The 19,928-nt window shown below is 44.0% G+C and overlaps 11 pseudogenes; all 11 read left to right on the top strand.

Annotated features, from left to right (window-relative positions):
* The first annotated feature begins 6,697 nt into the window (after positions 1-6,697).
* LOC142697539 (5S ribosomal RNA) lies at positions 6,698-6,816 on the top strand (annotated as a pseudogene).
* A 430-nt stretch (positions 6,817-7,246) lies between these two features.
* On the top strand, positions 7,247-7,365 carry LOC142665939 (5S ribosomal RNA; annotated as a pseudogene).
* A 793-nt stretch (positions 7,366-8,158) lies between these two features.
* Positions 8,159-8,277, top strand: LOC142667804 (5S ribosomal RNA; annotated as a pseudogene).
* Positions 8,278-9,070: 793 nt separating this feature from the next.
* On the top strand, positions 9,071-9,189 carry LOC142692334 (5S ribosomal RNA; annotated as a pseudogene).
* A 253-nt stretch (positions 9,190-9,442) lies between these two features.
* Positions 9,443-9,561, top strand: LOC142666137 (5S ribosomal RNA; annotated as a pseudogene).
* Positions 9,562-9,628: 67 nt separating this feature from the next.
* Positions 9,629-9,747, top strand: LOC142711328 (5S ribosomal RNA; annotated as a pseudogene).
* Positions 9,748-10,522: 775 nt separating this feature from the next.
* Positions 10,523-10,641, top strand: LOC142705212 (5S ribosomal RNA; annotated as a pseudogene).
* A 427-nt stretch (positions 10,642-11,068) lies between these two features.
* On the top strand, positions 11,069-11,187 carry LOC142669682 (5S ribosomal RNA; annotated as a pseudogene).
* A 626-nt stretch (positions 11,188-11,813) lies between these two features.
* On the top strand, positions 11,814-11,932 carry LOC142700062 (5S ribosomal RNA; annotated as a pseudogene).
* An 803-nt stretch (positions 11,933-12,735) lies between these two features.
* LOC142678188 (5S ribosomal RNA) lies at positions 12,736-12,854 on the top strand (annotated as a pseudogene).
* Positions 12,855-14,907: 2,053 nt separating this feature from the next.
* LOC142685904 (5S ribosomal RNA) lies at positions 14,908-15,026 on the top strand (annotated as a pseudogene).
* The last annotated feature ends 4,902 nt before the right edge of the window (positions 15,027-19,928 follow it).

The raw sequence follows: 19,928 nt of genomic DNA, 5'->3' as shown, positions 1-19,928 counted from the left end.
GCTTAAGGCCTTGCTAGTACCAGTGTGGGAGACTGTCTGTGAATCAGTGGCGCGGTTGACTTTTTATTTTGTAGTTTAGGTTTTGTTTCACATTCGATTAAAAAGAACTATGGATTAAAGCATTTAATGTCAATGGCCGTTCTAAGCTGAATGTGTCTCTTCTCGTAAAGTTACACAGCTTAAGGCCTCGCTAGTACCAGTGTGGGAGACTGTCTGGGAATCTTTGGTGCGGATGACTTTTTATTATGTCGTTTAGATTATGTTTCACAATCGATTAAAAAGGACTATGGACTATGGATTAAAGCATTTATTGTCAATTGCCCTTCTAAGCTGAATATGCCTGCTCTCGTCAGATCGCGGAAGTTACATAGCTTAAGGCCTCGCTAGTACCAGTGTGGGAGACTGTCTGGGAATCCGTGGTGAGGTTGACTTTTTATTATGTCGTTTAGATTTTGATTCACAATCGATTAAAAAGGACTATGGATTAAAGCATTTATTATCAATAGCCATTCTAAGCTGAAAATGCCCGCTCTCGTCAGATTGCAGAAGTTACACAGCTTAAGGCCTCGCTAGTACCAGTGTGGGAGGCTGTCTGGGAATACGTGGTGCGGTTGACTTTTAATTATGTCGTTTAGATTTTGTTGCACAATCGATTAAAAAGGACTATGGATTAAAGCATTTATTGTCAATGGCCATTCTAAGCTGAATGTGCCTGCTCTCGTAATATCGCAGAAGTTACACAGCCTAAGGCCTCGCTAGTACCAGTGTGGGAGACTGTCTGGGAATCCGTGGTGCAGTTGCCTTTTTATCATGTCGTTTAGATTTTGTTTCACAATCGATTAAAAAGAGCTATGGATTAAAGCGTTTAATGTCAATGGCCATTCTAAGCTGAATGTGCCTGCTCTCGTCAAGTTACACAGCTTAAGGCGTCGCTATTACCAGTGTGGGAGACTGTCTGGGAATCAGTGGTGCGGTTGAATTTTTATTATGTCGTTTAGATTTTGTTTCACAATCGATTAAAAAGGACTATGGATTAAAGCATTCAATGTCAATGGCCATTCTAAGCTGAATGTTCCTGCTTTTGTCAGATCGCAGAAGTTACACAGCTTAAGCCCTTGCTAGTACCAGTGTGGGAGACTGTCTGGGAAACAGTGGTGCGGTTGAATTTTTATTATGTTGTTTAGATTTTGTTTCACAATCGATTAAAAAGTACTATGGATTAAATCATTTAATGTAAATGGCGGTTCTAAGCTGAAGGTGCCTCCTCTCGTCAAGTTACACACCTTAAGGCCTCGCTAGTACCGGTGTGGGAGACTGTCTCGGAATCAGTAGTGCGGTTGACTTTTTATTATGTCGTTTAGATTGTGTTTCACAATCGATTAAAAAGGACTATGGATTAAAGCATCTAATGTCAATGGCCATTCTAAGCTGAATGTGCCTGCTCTTGTCAGATCGCAGAAGTTACACAGCTTAACCCCTTCCCGCTCCTTGACGTACTATTACGTCATGGCAGCTGTATCGTTCGCGCTCCATGCCGTAATAGTACGTCTCGGGAGTAACGGCCGTTTCGGCCGTCCTCCCGACACATACAGGAGCTGTGACACTGCTGTCTTGTTCAGCAGCTGTCACAGCTCCTACAGCGGGGACCGATCGCTGTGTCCCCGCTGATTAACCCCTTAAAAGCCGCGTTCTATAGAGATCGCGGCTTTTTAGGGGTTAAGCTGCCATCGCCGGCCTGCTACGCGATAGCGGCCGGCGATGGTGACTATGGCAACCGGACACCAAACAATGGCGTCCGGCTATGCCATAGACGGAAGCCTAGTGGGTCCTGACAACGTCAGGACCCACTATGCTTGCTGTCAGTGAGTAGCTGACAGTTCTAATACACTGCACTACGCATGTAGTGCAGTGTATTAGAATAGCGATCAGAGCCTCCTGCCCTCATGTCCCCTAGTGGGACAAAGTAATAAAGTAAAAAAAAAGTTAAAAAAAGATGTGTAAAAATAAGAAAATAAAAGTTTTCAAAGTAATAAAAGTAAAAGTCCCACTTTTTCCCTTATCAGTCCTTTATTATTAATAAAAATATATAAACAAACAAATAAACTATACATAATTGGTATCGCCGCGTCCGTAACGGCCTGAGCTACAAAATTATTTTGTTATTTATCCCGCACGGTGAACGCCGTAAAAAAAAATATTAATAAACCGTACCACAATCACAATTGTTTGGTCACTTCACCTCCCAAAAAATGGAATAAAAAGAGATCAAAAAGTCGCATGTACCTAAAAATGGTGCTGATCGAAACTACAGTTCGTTACGCAAAAAATAAGTCCTCGCACGCCTTTATTGATTGAAAAATAAAAACGTTCTGGCTCTCAGAATAAGGTAACACAAAAAGTGAATGATTGTTTACAAAACGTATTTTATTGTGCAAACGCCATAAGACATAAAAAAAAACTATAAACATCTGGTATCGCCGTGATCGTATCGCCCCGCAGAATAAAGTGAATATGTCATTTATAGCGCACGGTGAACGCAGTAAAAAAAAAAATATACAAAAACAATAGTAGAATTGCTGTTTATTAGTCACCACGCCACCTAAAAATGGAATAAAAACTGATCAAAAAGCCGCATGCACCCCAAGAAAACTACAATGGATTCCTCAAGGGGTCTAGTTTCCAAATTGGGGTCACTTTTGGGGGGTTTCCAATGTTTTGGCACCACAAGACCTCTTCAAACCGGACATGGTGCCTAATAAAAAAGAGGGCTCAAAATCCGCTAGGTGCTCCTTTGCTTCGGAGGCCGGTGCTTCAGTCCATTACCGCCCGAGGGCCACATGTGGGATATTTCTCTAAACTGCAGAATCTGGGCAATAAGTATTGAGTTGCGTTTCTCTGATAAATCCTTTTGTGTTATAAAAAAAATGGTATAAAAAGAGTAAATTTCACCTCTACTTTGCTCTAAATTTCTGTGAAACACCTAAAGGGTTCATAAACTTTCTAAATGCTGTTGTGAATACTTTGAGGGGTCTAGTTTCTAAAATGGGGTGTTTGATAGGGGTTTCTAATATATGGGCCCCTCAAAGCAACTTCAGAAATGAACTGGAACCTAAAAAAATAAATAAATGAGGCAATACTTCGCTTCTTACATTATACTGATAATGAGCCGTGCCCACTCCGAGATGACCCCAGTTTTGACCGTTTGTATAAACGGAGACCCCTATTAGACCGTTCCAGTGCCCGGTTTTCCCAAGCATACACCCCCGAGAAGTGTTTTTCTATTGATGAGTCCCTGGTACATTTTAAAGGGAGGGTTCAATTCCGCCAGTACCTGCCATGTAAGAGGGCAAGGTATGGCGTGAAGATGTATAAGCTGTGCGAGAGTGCATCAGGGTATACCTACAGGTTTAGGATATATGAAGGAAAGGCCACCCCCAAACCAGACTGCATCCTGGACTACAATAGGTACATGGGAGGGATGGACTTGTCAAATCAAGTCCTGAAGCCCTACAGCGCCATGCGGTGTGGTATAAGAAGCTGGCCGGGCACATCATACAGATGGCTTTGTACAATGCGTATGTGCTACGTCGATGTGCAGGCCAGAGGGGAACTTTCCTGGAATTTCAAGATCTAATCTTTAGGGACCAGGAAGGGGGGGCACCCAGTACTTCTGGAAGCGAGGCCACACGCATCGTACCAGGGCAACACTTTCCAGGAGAAGGTCCCCAAACCGGTGGAAAGGGAAAGAGTCAAAAGAGGTGCAGAGTCTGCTATAAGAGGGGGATAAGGAAGAACACAATATACCAATGTGACACGTGTCCCGAAAAACCAGGGCTCTGTATAAAAGATTGTTTTAAAATGTATCATACATCCCTTGATTTTTAATTTACCCTGATGCACTCCGCACAGCTTACCCCCCTCATCTTTCCCTTCTGAGCCCTGCCGTATGCCCAGGCAGCTGATAACAGCCACATGTAGGGTATTGTCGTACCCAGGAGAACCCACATTACAATTTAAGGGGTGTATATCTCCGGTGGCGCATGCTGGGCACACTATATTGGACACTGAAATGGCATATACATATATAAAATTGCAAATCTCACACTGCACCATCTGCTGCGCATTATCTTTTACACAGTACCTGTGGGGTCAAAATGCTCACTACACCTCTAGATGAATGTCTTAAGGGGTGTAGTTTTTAAAATGGGGTCACTTCTCGGGGGTTTCAACTGTACTGGTACCTCAGGGGCTTCTGCACACATGACTTAGCACCAGAAAAGCTCCAGTAGGCCAAATGGTGGTCCTTTCCTTCTGAGCCCTCCCATGGGCCCAAAGGGCAGTTTATCACCACAAATGGGGTATTGCCGCACTAAGGACAAATTGGGCAACAAAATGGGGTATGTTGTTCCTTGTGAAAATAAGAAATTTTGATCAAAAATGACATCTTATTGGAAAAAATATCATTTTTTTCATTTCACAGCCCAATTCAAATAGGTGCTGTGAAAAACCTGTGCGGTCAAAATGATAACAAAAACCATAAATGAATTCCTTGAGGGGTGTAGTTTCCAAAATGGGGTCACTTCGGGTGGGTTTCCATTGCTTTGATACCTCTGGGGCTCTGCAAATGCGACATGGCACCCGAAAACCAATCCAGCAAAATCTGGACTCCAACAAACACATAGCGCTCCTTTCCTTCTGGGCCCTCCCATGGGCCCAAACGGCAGTTTATCACCACAAATGGGGTATTGCCGCACTAAGGACAAATTGGGCAACAAAATGGGGTATGTTGTTCCCTGTGAAAATAAGAAAATTTGATCAAAAATGACATTTTATTGGAAAAAATATCATTTTTTTCATTTCACAGCCCAATTCAAATAGGTGCTGTGAAAAAACTGTGCGGTCAAAATGATAACAAAAACCATAAATGAATTCCTTGAGGGGTGTAATTTCCAAAATGGGGTCACTTCTGGTGGGTTTCCATTGTTTTGATACCTCAACGCCTCTTCAAACCTGGCATGCTGCCTAAAATATATTCTAATAAAAAAGAGGCCTCAAAATGCACTAGGTGCTTCTTTGCTTCTAGGGATTGTGTTTTAGTCCACGAGCGCAGTAGGGCCACATGTGGGACATTTTTAAAAACTGCAGAATCTGGACAATACATATTTAGTAGTGTTTCTCTGGTAAAACCTTCTCTGTTACTAAAAAAAAATTGAATAAAATTGAAATTCAGCATAAAAAATGAAATTTGCAAATTTCATTTCCACTTTGCTTTAATTCCTGTGAAATGCCTGAAGGGTTAAAAAACTTTCTATATGCTGTTTTGAATACTTTGAGGGGTCTAGTTTTTAAAATGGGGTGTTTTATGGGGGTTTCGAATACATAGGCCCCTCAAATCCACTTCAGAACTGAACTGGCACCTTCAAAAAAAGGCTTTTGAAATTTTCTAAAGAATATGAGAAATTGCTGTTTATGTTCTAAACCTTGTAACGTCCAAGAAAAATAGAAGAATGTTCAAAAAACGATGCCAATCTGAAGTAGACATATGGGAAATGTGAACTAGTAACTATTTTGGGTGGTATAACCGTCTGTTTTTCAAGCAGATGCATTTAAATTCTAAAAAATGCTATTTTTTGTAAATTTTCTCTAAATTTTGCAATTTTTCACAAATAAAGACTGAATATATCGACCAAATTTTACCACGAACATGAAGCCCAAAGTGTCACGAGAAAACAATCTCAGAATCGCTTGGATAGGTTTAAGCATTCCGACGTTATTACCACATAAAGTGAAATATGTCAGATTTGAAAAATGGGCTCTGAGCCTTAAGGCCCAAACTAGGCTGCGTCCTTAAGGGGTTAAGGCCTCGCTAGTCTGGGAATACGTGGTGTGGCTGACTTTTTATTATGTCGTTTAGATTTTGTTTCACATTCGATTAAAAAGGACTATGGATTAAAGCATTTAATGTCAATGGCCATTCTAAGCTGAAAGTGCCTGCTTTGTCAGATCGCAGATGTTACACCGCTTAAGGCCTTGCTAGTACCATTGTGGGAGACTGTCTGGGAATCAGTGGCGCGGTTGACTTTTTATTATGTCGTTTAGGTTTTGTTTCACATTCGATTAAAAAGAACTATGGATTAAAGCATTTAATGTCAATGGCCGTTCTAAGCTGAATGTGCCTCTTTTCGTAAAGTTACACAGCTTAAGGCCTCGCTAGTATCAGTGTGGGAGACTGTCTGGGAATCTGTGGTGCGGATGACTTTTTATTATGTCGTTTAGATTTTGTTTCACAATCGATTAAAAAGGACTATGGATTAAAGCATTTATTGTCAATTGCCGTTCAAAGCTGAATATGCCTGCTCTCGTCAGATCGTGGAAGTTACATAGCTTAAGGCCTCGCTAGTACCAGTGTGGGAGACTGTCTGGGAATCCGTGGTGCAGTTACCTTTTTATTATGGTGTTTAGATTTTGTTTCACAATCGATTAAAAAGGACTATGGATTAAGGCATCTAATGTCAATGACCATTCTAAGCGGAATGTGCCTGCTCTCGTAAAATTGCAGAAGTTACACAGCTTAAGACCTTGCTAGTACCAGTGTGGGAGACTGTCTGGGAATACGTGGTGCCGTTGACTTTTAATTATGTCGTTTAGATTTTGTTTCACAATCGATTAAAAAGGACTATGGATTAAAGCATTTATTGTCAAAGGCCATTCTAAGCTGAATGTGCCTGCTCTCGTCAGATTGCAGAAGTTACACAGCTTAAGGCCTCGCTAGTACCAGTGTGGGAGGCTGTCTGGGAATACGTGGTGCGGTTGACTTTTAATTATGTCGTTTAGATTTTGTTTCACAATCGATTAAAAAGGACTATGGATTAAAGCATTTATTGTCAAAGGCCATTCTAAGCTGAATGCGCCTGCTCTCGTAAGATTGCAGAAGTTACACAGCTTAAGGCCTCGCTAGTACCAGTGTGGGAGACTGTCTGGGAATCCGTGGTGCAGTTACATTTTTATTATGTCGTTTAGATTTTGTTTCACAATCGATTAAAAAGAGCTATGGATTAAAGCATTTAATGTCAATGGCGGTTCTAAGCTGAAGGTGACTCCTCTCGTCAAGTTACACAGCTTAAGGCCTCGCTAGTACCGGTGTGGGAGACTGTCTTGGAATCAGTGGTGCGGTTGATGTTTTATTATTTCGTTTAGATTTTGTTTCACAATCGATTAAAAAGAACTATGGATTACAGCATTTAATGTCAGTTGCCATTCTAAGCTGAATGTGCCTGCTCTCGTCAGAGCGCAGAAGATACACAGCTTAAGGCCTCGCTAGTACCAGTGTGGGAGACTGTCTGGGAATCCGTGGTGCGGTTGACTTTTTATTATGTCGTTTAGATTTTGTTTCATAATCGATTAAAAAGAACTATGGATTAACACTTTTAATGTCAATGGCCATTCTAAGCTGAATGTGCCTGCTCTCGTCAAGTTACACAGCTTAAGGCCTCGCTATTACCAGTGTGGGAGACTGTCTGGGAATCATTGGTGCGGTTGAATTTTTATTATGTCGTTTCGATTTTGTTTCACAATCGATTAAAAAGGACTATGGATTAAAGCATTTAATGTCAATGGCTGTTCTAAGCTGAATGTGCCTCCTCTCGTGTAGTTACACAGTTTAAGGCCTCGCTAGTACCGGTGTGGGAGACTGTCTGGGAATCAGTGGTATGGTTCCCTTTTTATTATGTCGTTTAGATTTTGTTTCACAATCGATTAAAAAGGACTATGGATTAACGCATTTAATGTCAATAGCCATTCTAAACTGAATGTGCCTGCTCTAGTCAGATCGCGGAAGTTACACAGCTTAAGTCCTCGCTAGTACCAGTGTGGGAGACTGTCTGGGAATCAGTGGTGCAGTTGATTTTTTATTATGTCGTCTAGATTTTGTTTCACAATCGATTAAAAAGGACTATGGATTAAAGCATTTAATGTCACTGGCCATTCTAAGCTGAATGTGCCTGCTCTCGTCAGATCGCAGAAGATACACAGCTTAAGGCCTCGCTAGTACCAGTGTGGGAGACTGTCTGGGAATCCGTAGTGCAGTTGACTTTTTATTATGTCGTTTAGAATTTGTTACACAATCGATTAAAAAGGACCATGGATTAAAGCATTTAATGTCAATGGCCATTCTAAGCTGAATGTGCCTGCTCTCGTCAGATTGCAGAAGTTACACAGCTTAAGGCCTCGCTAGTACTAGTGTGGGAGACTGTCTGGGAATCCGTGGTGCGTTTGACTTTTTATTATGTCGTTTAGATTTTGTTTCACAATCGATTAAAAAGAACTATGGATTAACGCATTTAATGTCAATGGCCATTCTAAGCTGGATGTGCCTGCTCTCGTCAAGTTACACAGCTTAAGGCCTCGCTAGTACCGTTGTGGGAGACTGTCTGGGAATCAGTGATGCTGTTGAATTTTTTTTATGTCGTTTAGATTTTGTTTCACAATCGATTAAAAAGGACTATGGATTAATGCATTTAATGTCAATGGCCGTTCTAAGCTGTATGTGCCTCCTCTTGTCAAGTTACACAGCTTAAGGCCTCGCTAGTACCGGTGTGGGAGACTGTCTGGGAATCAATGGTGCGGTTGACTTTTTATTATGTCGTTTAGATTTTGTTTCACAATCGATTAAAAAGGACCATGGATTAGAGCATTTAATGTCAAAGGCCATTCTAAGCTGAATGTACCTGCTCTCGTCAGATCGAAGAAATTACAGAGCTTAAGTCCTCGCTAGTACCAGTGTGGGAGACTGTCTGGGAATCAGTGGTGCAATTGACCCTTTATTATGTCGTTTAGATTTTGTTTCACAATCGATTAAAAAGGACTATGGATTAAAGCATTTAATGTCAATGGCCGTTCTAAGCTGAATGTGCCTGTTCTCGTCAGATCGCAGAAGATACACAGCTTAAGGCCTCGCTAGAACCAGTGTGGGAGACTGTCTGGGAATCCGTGGTGCAGTTGCCTTTTTATTATGTCGTTTAGATTTTGATACAAAATCGATTAAAAAGGACCATGGATTAAAGCATTTCATGTCAATGGCCATTCTAAGCTGAATGTGCCTGCTCTCGTCAGATCGCAGAAGTTACATAGCTAAAGTCCTCGCTAGTACCGGTGTGGGAGACTGTCTGGGAATCCGTGGTGCGGTTGACTTTTTATTATGTCGTTTAGATTTTGTTTCACAATCGATTAAAAAGGACCATGGATTAAAACATTTGTTGTTAATGGCCATTCTAAGCTGAATCTGCCTGTTCTCGTCAGATCGCAGAAATTACACAGCCTAAGGCCTTTCTAGTACCAGTGTGGGAGACTGTCTGGGAAACTTTGGTGCGCTTGATATTTTATTATGTTGTTTAGATTTTGTTTCACAATCGATTAAAAAGGACTATGGATTAAAGCATTTAATGTCAATGGCCATTCTAAGCTGAATGTACCTGCTCTCGTCTGTTCGCAGAAGTTACACAGCTTAAGGCCTCGCTAGTACCAGTGTGGGAGACTGTCTGGGAATCCGAGGTGCGGTTGAATTTTTATTATGTTGTTTAGATTTTGTAACACAATCGATTAAAAAGGACTATGGATTAAAGCATTTAATGTCACTGGCCATTCTAAGCTGAATGTGCCTGCTCTCGTCAGATCGCAAAAGATACACAGCTTAAGGCCTCGCTAGTACCAGTGTGGGAGACTGTCTGGGAATCCGTGGTGCGGTTGACTTTTTATTATGTCGTTTAGATTTTGTTTCACAATCGATTAAAAAGAACTATGGATTAACGCATTTGATGTCAATGGCCATTCTAAGCTGAATGTGCCTGCTCTCGTCAAGTTACACAGCTTAAGGCCTCGCTAGTACCGTTGTGGGAGACTGTCTGGGAATCAGTGGTGCTGTTGAATTTTTTTTATGTCGTTTAGATTTTGTTTCACAATCGATTAAAAAGGACTATGGATTAACGCATTTAATGTCAATGGCTGTTCTAAGATGAAAGTTCCTGCTCTCGTCAAAGTACACAGCTTAAAGCCTCACTAGTACCAGTGTGGGAGACTGTCTGGGAATCAGTGGTGCGGTTGACTTTTTATTATGTTGTTTAGATTTTGTTTCACAATCGATTAAAAAGAACTATAAATTAAAGCATGTAATGTCAATTGCCATTCTAAGCTGTATGTGCCTGCTCTCGTCAAATTACACAGCTTAAGTCCTCGCTAGTACCAGTGTGGGAGACTGTCTGGGAATCAGTGGTGCGGTTGACTTTTTATTATATTGTTTAGATTTTGTTTCACAATCGATTAAAAAGGACTATGGATTAAAGCATTTGATGTCAATGGCCGTTCTAAGCTGAATGTAACTCCTCTCGTCAAGTTACACAGCTTAAGGCCTCGCTAGTACTCGTGTGGGAGACTTTCTGGGAATCCGTAGTGCGGTTGACTTTTTATTATGTAGTTTAGATTTTGTTTCACATTCGATTAAAAAGGACTATGGATTAAAGTATTTAGAGTCAATGGCCATTCTAAGCAGAATGTGCCTGCTCTCGTCTGTTCGCAGAAGTTACACAGCTTAAGGCCTCGCTAGTACCAGTGTGGGAGACTGTCTGGGAATCAGTGGTGCGGTTGACTTCTTATGATGTTGTTTAGATTTTGTTTCACAATCGATTAAAAAGTACTATGGATTAACGCATTTAAAGTCAATGGCAATTCTAAGATGAATGTGCCTGCGCTCGTCTGATCGCAGAAGCTACACCGCTGAAGGCCTCGCTAGTACTAGTGTGGGAGACTGTCTGGTAATCCGAGGTGCGGTTGAATTTTTATTATGTTGTTTAGATTTTGTAACACAATCGATTAAAAAGGACTATGGATTAAAGCATTTAATGTCAATGGCCATTCTAAGCTGAATGTGCCTGCTCTCGTCAGATCGCAGAAGTTACACAGCTTAAGGCCTTGCTAGTACCAGTGTGGGAAACCGTGGTGCGGTTGACATTTTATTATGTTTTTTAGATTTTGTTTCACAATCGATTAAAAAGGACTATGGATTAAAGCATTTAATGTCAATAGCCATACTAAGCTGAATGTGCCTGCTCTCGTCAGATCGCAGAAGATACACAGCTTAAGGCCTCGCTAGTACCAGTGTGGGAGACTGTCTGGGAAACAGTGGTGCGGTTGATTTTTTTATTATGTCGTTTAGATTTTGTTTCACAATCATTTAAAAAGGACTATGGATGATAGCATTTAATGTCAATGGCAATTCTAAGCTGAATGTGCCTGCTCCTGTCAGGTTGTAGAATTTGCACAGCTTAATCCCCCGCTAGTACAAGTGTGGGAGACTGTCTGAGGATCCGTGGTGCGGTTGACGTTTTATTATGTCGTTTAGATTTTTTTTCACAATCGATTAAAAAGGAATATGGATTAAAATGTTTAAAGTCAACTGCCATTCTAAGCTGAATGTGCCTGCTCTCGTCAGATCGCAGAAGTTACACAGCTTAAGGCCTCGCTAGTACCAGTGTGGCAGACTATCTGTGAATCCGTAGTGCGGTTGCTTTTTTATTATGTCGTTTAGATTTTGTTTCACTATCGATTAAAAAGGACAATGGATTAAGGCATTTAATGTCAATGGCCATTCTAAGCTGAATGTGCCTGCTCTCGTCAGGGTGCAGAAGTTACACAGCTTAATCCCTCGCTAGTACCAGTGTGGGAGACTGTCTGGGAATCCGTGGTGCGGTTGACTTTTTATTATGTCGTTTAGATTTTGTTTCACAATCGATTAAAAAGGACTATGGATTAAAGCATTTAACGTCAATGGCCATTCTAAGCTGAATGTGCCTGCTCTCGTCAGATCACAGAAGTTACACAACTTAAGGCCTCGCTAGTACCAGTGTGGGAGACTGTCTGGGAATCCGTGGTGTGGTTGACTTTTTATTATGTCGTTTAGATTATGTTTCACAATCGATTAAAAAGGACTATGGATTAAAGCATTAAATGTCAATGGCCATTCTAAGCTGAATGTGCCTCCTCTACTCAGCTCGCAGAAGTTACGCAGCTTAAGGTCTCGCTAGTGTTTGTGTGGGAGACTGTCTGGGATTCTGTGGTGCTGTTGACTATTTATTATGTCGATTAGATTTTGTTTCACAATCGATGAAAAAGGACTATGGTTTCAATGTCAATGGCCATTCTAAGCTGAATTTACCTGCGCTCGTCAGATTGCAGAAGTTACACAGCTTAAGGCATCGCTATTACCAGTGTGGGTGACTGTCTGGGAATCCATTGAGCAGTTGACTTTTTATTATGTTGTTTAGATTTTGTTTCACAATCGATTAAAAAGGACTATGGATTAAAGGATTTAATGTCAATGGCGATTCTAAGCTGAATGTTCCTGCTCTCGTCAGATTGCAGAAGTTACATAGCTTAAGGCTTCTCTAGTACCAGTGTGGGAGACTGTCTGGGGATCTGTGGTGCGGTTGCCTTTTTATTATGTTGTTTAGATTTTGTTTCACAACCGATTAAAAAGGACTATGGATTAAAGCATTAAATGTCAATGGCCATTCTAAGCTGAATGTGCCTGCTCTCGTCAAATCGCAGAAGTTACACAGTTTAAGGCCTCGCTAGTACCAATGTAGAAGACTGTCTGGGAATCCGTGGTGCGGTTGCCTTTTTATTATGTCGTTTAGATTTTGTTTCACAATCGATTAAAAAGGGCTATGGAATGAAGCATTTAATGTTAATGGCCATTCTAAGCTGAATGTTCCTGCTCTCGTCAGATCGCAGAAGTAACACAGCTTAAGGCCTCGCTAGTACCAGTGTGGGAGGCTGTCTGGGAATCCGTGGTGCAGTTGACTTTTTATTATGTCGTTTAGATTTTGTTTCACAATCGATTTAAAAGGACTATGGATTAAAGCATTTAATGTCTATGGCTATTCAAAGCTGAATGTGCCTGCTCTTGTCAGATTGCAGAAGTTACACAGTTTAAGCCCTCACTAGTACCAGTGTGGGAGACTGTCTGGGGATCTGTGGTGCTGTTGCCTTTTTATTATGTTGTTTAGATTTTGTTTCACAATCGATTAAAAAGGACTATGGATTAAAGCATTAAAAGTCAATGGACATTCTAAGCTGAATGTTCCTGCTCTAGTCAGATCGCAGAAGTTACACAGCTTAAGGCCTCGCTAGTACCATTGTGGGAGAGTGTCTGGAAATTCGTGGTGCGGTTGCCTTTTTATTATGTCGTTTAGATTTTGTTTCACATTCGATTAAAAAGGACTATGGATTAAAATCTTTAATGTCTATGGCCATTCTAATCTGAATGTGCCTACTCTTGTCAGTTTGCAGAAGTTACACAGCTTAAGGCCTCGCTAGTACCAGTGTGGGAAACTGTCTGGGAATATGTGGTGCGGTTGACTTTATTGTCGTTTAGATTTTGTTTCACAATCGATTAAAAAGAACTATAGATTAAAGCATTTAATGTCAACGGCCATTCTAAGCTGAATGTGCCTGCTCTCTACAAGTTACACAGCTTAAGGCCTCGCTAGTACCAGTGTGGGAGACTGTCTGGGAATTAGTGGTGCGGTTGACTTTTTATTATGTCAATTAGCTTTTGTTTCACAATCGATTAAAAAGAACTTTGGCTTAAAGCATTTAATGTCAATGGCCATTCTAAGCTGAATGTGCCTGCTCTCTACAAGTTACACAGCTTAAGGCCTCGCTAGTACCAGTGTGGGAGACTGTCTGGGAATCCGTGGTGCTGTTTACTTTTTATTATGTCGTTTAGATTTTGTTTCACAATCGATTAAAAAGGACTATGGATTAAAACATTTACTGTCAATGGCCATTCTAAGCGTAATGTGCCTCTTCTTGTCAAGTTACACTGGTTAAGGCCTCGCTAGTACCAGTGTGGGAGACTGTCTGGGAATCAGTGGTGCGGTTGACTTTTTATTATGTCGTTTAGATTTTTTTTCAAAATCGATTAAAAAGGACTATGGATTTAAGCATTTAATGTCAATGGCCATTCTAAGCTGAATGTGCCTTCTCTGTCAGATCATAGAAGTTACACAGCTTAAGGCCTCGCTAGTACCAGTGTGGGAGACTGTCTGGGAATCAGTGGTGCGGTTGATTATTTATTATGTCGTTTAGATTTTGTTTCACAATCATTTAAAAAGGACTATGGATTAAAGCATTTAATGTCAATGGCCATTCTAAGCTGAATGTGCCTGCTCTCGTCAGATGGCAGAAGATGCACAGCTTAAGGCCTCGCTAGTTTCAGTGTGGGAGACTGTCTGGGAATCCGTGGTGAGGTTGACTTTTTATTATGTCGTTTAGATTTTGTTACACAATCGATGAAAAAGGACTATGGATTAAAGCACTTGCTGTCAATGGCTATTCTAAGCTGAATGTACCTGCTCTAGTCAGATCGCAGAAGTTACACAGCTTAAGTCCTCGCTAGTACCAGTGTGGCAGACTGTCTGTGAATACGTAGTGCGGTTGACTTTTTATTATGTCGTTTAGATTTTGTTTCACAATCGATTAAAAAGGACAATGGATTAAAGCATTTAATGTCAATGGCCATTCTAAGATGAATGTACCTGCTCTCGTCAGATCGCAGAAGTTACACAGCTTAAGGTCTCGCTAGTACCAGTGTGGGAGACTTTTATAATGTCGTTTCGATTTTGTTTCACAATCGATTAAAAAGGACTTTGGATGAAGGCATTTAATGCCAATGGCTGTTCTAAGCTGAATGTGCTTGCTCTCGTCAGATTGCAGAAGTTACACAGCTTAAGCCCTCGCAAGTACCAGTGTGGGAGATTGTCTGGGAATCCGTGGTGCGATTGACTTTTTATTATGTCATTTAGATTTTGTTTCACAATCGATTAAAAAGGACTATGGATTAAAGCATTAAATGTCAATGGCCATTCTAAGCTGAATGTGCCTGCTCTCGTCAGATCGCAGAAGTTACACAGTTTAAGGCCTCGCTAGTACTAATGTGGAAGACTGTCTGGGAATCCGTGGTGCGGTTGCCTTTTTATTATGTCGTTTAGATTTTGTTTCACAATCGATTAAAAAGGGCTATGGAATGAAGCATTTAATGTCAATGGCCATTCTAAGCTGAATGTGCCTGCTCTCGTCAGATCGCAGAAGTTACTCAGCTTAAAGGAACAGTGTCACGACCAACTTTTTTTTAATATGTTATGTGTTTTAGTGTGATAGATCAATAAATTTTATTAATGTATGTTGTTGTGTTGTACTTTTTACGTTTTTACTTCATTTACTTCTCTATGGGGGCTGCCATTTTTGTTTCCATTACTGTGTGTGTCGATTAACGACACATACAGTGATGGAATACGGCACACACATCCCCATAGAGAATGCGAACGGGAGCCGTCCCATCCACTTTAGCGTACGCGGTCTATGTGTGAGCGGCGCATGCGCCGCTCGCACACAGACCAAAAGTCAGGTCTTTGCTAGAGCGAAATCCGGCGCCATGTTCATGTCGACTGGAAGCCGCGGCCGGACTGTGAGATGACGACTTCCGGCCGCGGCTTCCGGTCATGTGTTCAGTGCAGCGAGGCGAAGGCGCAAGAAGAACAGTCAGGAAGAAGTTTGACAGAGCGGAGGTCGCGTCAGGAGCAGGTAAGTTCTGTTTATGTGCGTTCGTGTGAGCAGCCTTTGGCATCATACCAGGGAGGCCTGTGGCATCATACCAGGGAAGCCTGTGGCATCATACCAGGGAGGCCTGTGGCATCATAACAGGGAGGCCTGTGGCATCATAACAGCGGAGGCCTGCGGCATCATACCATTGGAGGCCTGCGGCATCATACCAGCGGAGGCCGGCGGCACCATACCAGCGGAGGGCTGCGGCAGCATACCAGCGGAGGGCTGCGGCAGCATACCAGCGGAGGCCTGTGGCAGCATACCAGCGGAGGCTTGTGGCATCATACCAGCTTAGGCCTGTGGCATCATACCAAGGGAGGCCTGTGGCAGCATTTACAGTGTGGCAGCATTTACAGTGTGGCAGCATTTACAGTGTGGCAGCATTTACAGTGTCGCAGCGTATCCGTTGTGGCAGCGTATCCGTTGTGGCAGCGTATCCGTTGTGGCAGCGTATCCGTTGTGGCAGCATTTACAGTGTGGCAGCGTATCCGTTGTGGCAGCGTATCCGGTGTGGCAGCATTTACAGTGTGGCAGCATTTACAGTGTGGCAGCATTTACAGTGTGGCAGCATTTACAGTGTGTCATCATACCAGCGGAGGCCTGTGTCATCATACCAGCGGAGGCCTGTGTCATCATACCAGCGGAGGCCTGTGTCATCATACCAGCGGAGGCCTGTGTCATCATACCAGCGTAGGCCTGTGGCATCATACCAAGGGAGGCCTGTGCCAGCATTTACAGTGTGGCAGCATTTACAGTGTGGCAGCATTTACGTTGTGGCAGCATTTACGTTGTGGCAGCGTATCCGTTGTGGCAGCGTATCCGTTGTGGCAGCGTATCCGTTGTGGCAGCGTATCCGTTGTGGCAGCGTATCTGGTGTCGCAGCGTATCCGTTGTGGCAGCATTTACAGTGTGGCAGCATTTACAGTGTGGCAGCATTTACGGTGTGTCATCATACCAGCGGAGGCCTGTGTCATCATACCAGCGGAGGCCTGTGTCATCATACCAGCGGAGGCCTGTGTCATCATACCAGCGGAGGCCTGTGGCATCATACCAAGGGAGGCCTGTGCCAGCATTTACAGTGTGGCAGCATTTACAGTGTGGCAGCATTTACAGTGTGGCAGCATTTACAGTGTGGCAGCGTATCCGTTGTGGCAGCGTATCCGTTGTGGCAGCATTTACAGTGTGGCAGCATTTACAGTGTGGCAGCATTTACAGTGTGGCAGCGTATCCGTTGTGGCAGCGTATCCGTTGTGGCAGCGTATCCGTTGTGGCAGCGTATCCGGTGTGGCAGCGTATCCGGTGTGGCAGCATTTACAGTGTGGCAGCATTTACAGTGTGGCAGCATTTACAGTGTGGCAGCATTTACGGTGTGTCATCATACCAGCGGAGGCCTGTCTCATCATACCAGCGGAGGCCTGTGTCATCATACCAGCGGAGGCCTGTGTCATCATACCAGCGGAGGCCTGTGGCATCATACCAAGGGAGGCCTGTGCCAGCATTTACAGTGTGGCAGCATTTACAGTGTGGCAGCATTTACGTTGTGGCAGCGTATCCGTTGTGGCAGCGTATCCGTTGTGGCAGCGTATCCGTTGTGGCAGCGTATCCGTTGTGGCAGCGTATCCGGTGTGGCAGCGTATCCGGTGTGGCAGCATTTACAGTGTGGCAGCATTTACAGTGTGGCAGCATTTACAGTGTGGCAGCGTATCCGTTGTGGCAGCGTATCCGTTGTGGCAGCGTATCCGTTGTGGCAGCGTATCCGTTGTGGCAGCGTATCCGGTGTGGCAGCATTTACAGTGTGGCAGCATTTACAGTGTGGCAGCATTTACAGTGTGGCAGCATATACGGTGTGGCATCATACCATTGGAGGCCTGTGTCATCATACCAGCGGAGGCCTGTGTCATCATACCAGCGGAGGCCTGTGGCATCATACCAAGGGAGGCCTGTGCCAGCATTTACAGTGTGGCAGCATTTACAGTGTGGCAGCATTTACGTTGTGGCAGCGTATCCGTTGTGGCAGCGTATCCGTTGTGGCAGCGTATCCGTTGTGGCAGCGTATCCGTTGTGGCAGCGTATCCGGTGTGGCAGCGTATCCGGTGTGGCAGCATTTACAGTGTGGCAGCATTTACAGTGTGGCAGCATTTACAGTGTGGCAGCGTATCCGTTGTGGCAGCGTATCCGTTGTGGCAGCGTATCCGTTGTGGCAGCGTATCCGTTGTGGCAGCGTATCCGGTGTGGCAGCATTTACAGTGTGGCAGCATTTACAGTGTGGCAGCATTTACAGTGTGGCAGCATATACGGTGTGGCATCATACCATTGGAGGCCTGTGTCATCATACCAGCGGAGGCCTGTGTCATCATACCAGCGGAGGCCTGTGGCATCATACCAAGGGAGGCCTGTGCCAGCATTTACAGTGTGGCAGCATTTACAGTGTGGCAGCATTTACAGTGTGGCAGCATTTACAGTGTGCCACACTGTAAATGCTGCCACACTGTAAATGCTGCCACACTGTAAATGCTGCCACACTGTAAATGCTGGCACAGGCCTCCCTTGGTATGATGACACAGGCCTCCGCTGGTATGATGACACAGGCCTCCGCTGGTATGATGACACAGGCCTCCAATGGTATGATGCCACACCGTATATGCTGCCACACTGTAAATGCTGCCACACTGTAAATGCTGCCACACTGTAAATGCTGCCACACTGTAAATGCTGGCACAGGCCTCCCTTGGTATGATGCCACAGGCCTCCGCTGGTATGATGACACAGGCCTCCGCTGGTATGATGACACAGGCCTCCGCTGGTATGATGACACAGGCCTCCGCTGGTATGATGACACAGGCCTCCAATGGTATGATGCCACACCGTATATGCTGCTACACTGTAAATGCTGCCACACTGTAAATGCTGCCACACTGTAAATGCTGCCACACTGTAAATGCTGCCACAGCCCTCCCTTGGTATGATGCCACAGGCCTCCAATGGTATGATGCCACACCGTATATGCTGCCACACTGTAAATGCTGCCACACTGTAAATGCTGCCACACTGTAAATGCTGCCACACTGTAAATGCTGCCACAGCCCTCCCTTGGTATGATAACACAGGCCTCCAATGGTATGATGCCACACCGTATACGCTGCCACACCGTATACGCTGCCACACCGGATACGCTGCCACAACGTATACGCTGCCACAACGTATACGCTGCCACAACGTATACGCTGCCACAACGTATACGCTGCCACAACGTATAAGCTGCCACAACGTATAAGCTGCCACAACGTATATGCTGCCACAACGTATATGCTGCCACAACGTATATGCTGCCACAACGCAAATGCTGACACACTGTAAATGCTGGCACAGGCCTCCCTTGGTATGATGCCACAGGCCTCCGCTGGTATGATGACACAGGCCTCCGCTGGTATGATGACACAGGCCTCTGCTGGTATGATGACACAGGCCTCCAATGGTATGATGCCACACCGTATATGCTGCCACACTGTAAATGCTGCCACACTGTAAATGCTGCCACACTGTAAATGCTGCCACACTGTAAATGCTGGCACAGGCCTCCCTTGGTATGATGCCACAGGCCTACGCTGGTATGATGACACAGGCCTCCGCTGGTATGATGACACAGGCCTCCGCTGGTATGATGCCACACCGTATATGCTGCCACACTGTAAATGCTGCCACACTGTAAATGCTGCCACACTGTAAATTCTGACACACTGTAAATGCTGCCACACTGTAAATGCTGCCACACTGTAAATGTTGCCACAGCCCTCCCTTGGTATGATGCCACAGGCCTCCAATGGTATGATGCCACACCGTATACGCTGCCACACCGTATACGCTGCCACACCGGATACGCTGCCACACCGGATACGCTGCCACACCGGATACGCTGCCACAACGTATACGCGGCCACAACGTATACGCGGCCACAACGTATACGCGGCCACAACGTATACGCTGCCACACCGTATACGCTGCCACAACGTATACGCTGCCACAACGTATAAGCTGCCACAACGTATAAGCTGCCACAACGTATATGCTGCCACAACGTATATGCTGCCACAACGTATATGCTGCCACAACGCAAATGCTGCCACACTTTAAATGCTGGCACAGGCCTCCCTTGGTATGATGACACAGGCCTCCAATGGTATGATGCCACACTGTAAATGCTGCCACACTGTAAATGCTGCCACAGTGTAAATGCTGCCACACTGTAAATGCTGCCACAGTGTAAATGCTGC

This window comes from Rhinoderma darwinii, chromosome 1, assembly GCF_050947455.1.
Source record: "Rhinoderma darwinii isolate aRhiDar2 chromosome 1, aRhiDar2.hap1, whole genome shotgun sequence".
In the NCBI taxonomy this organism is placed as follows: domain Eukaryota; kingdom Metazoa; phylum Chordata; class Amphibia; order Anura; family Rhinodermatidae; genus Rhinoderma; species Rhinoderma darwinii.
The sequence above is the reverse complement of the archived record's forward strand: the minus strand, read 5'-3'. Positions and strand labels throughout refer to the sequence as shown.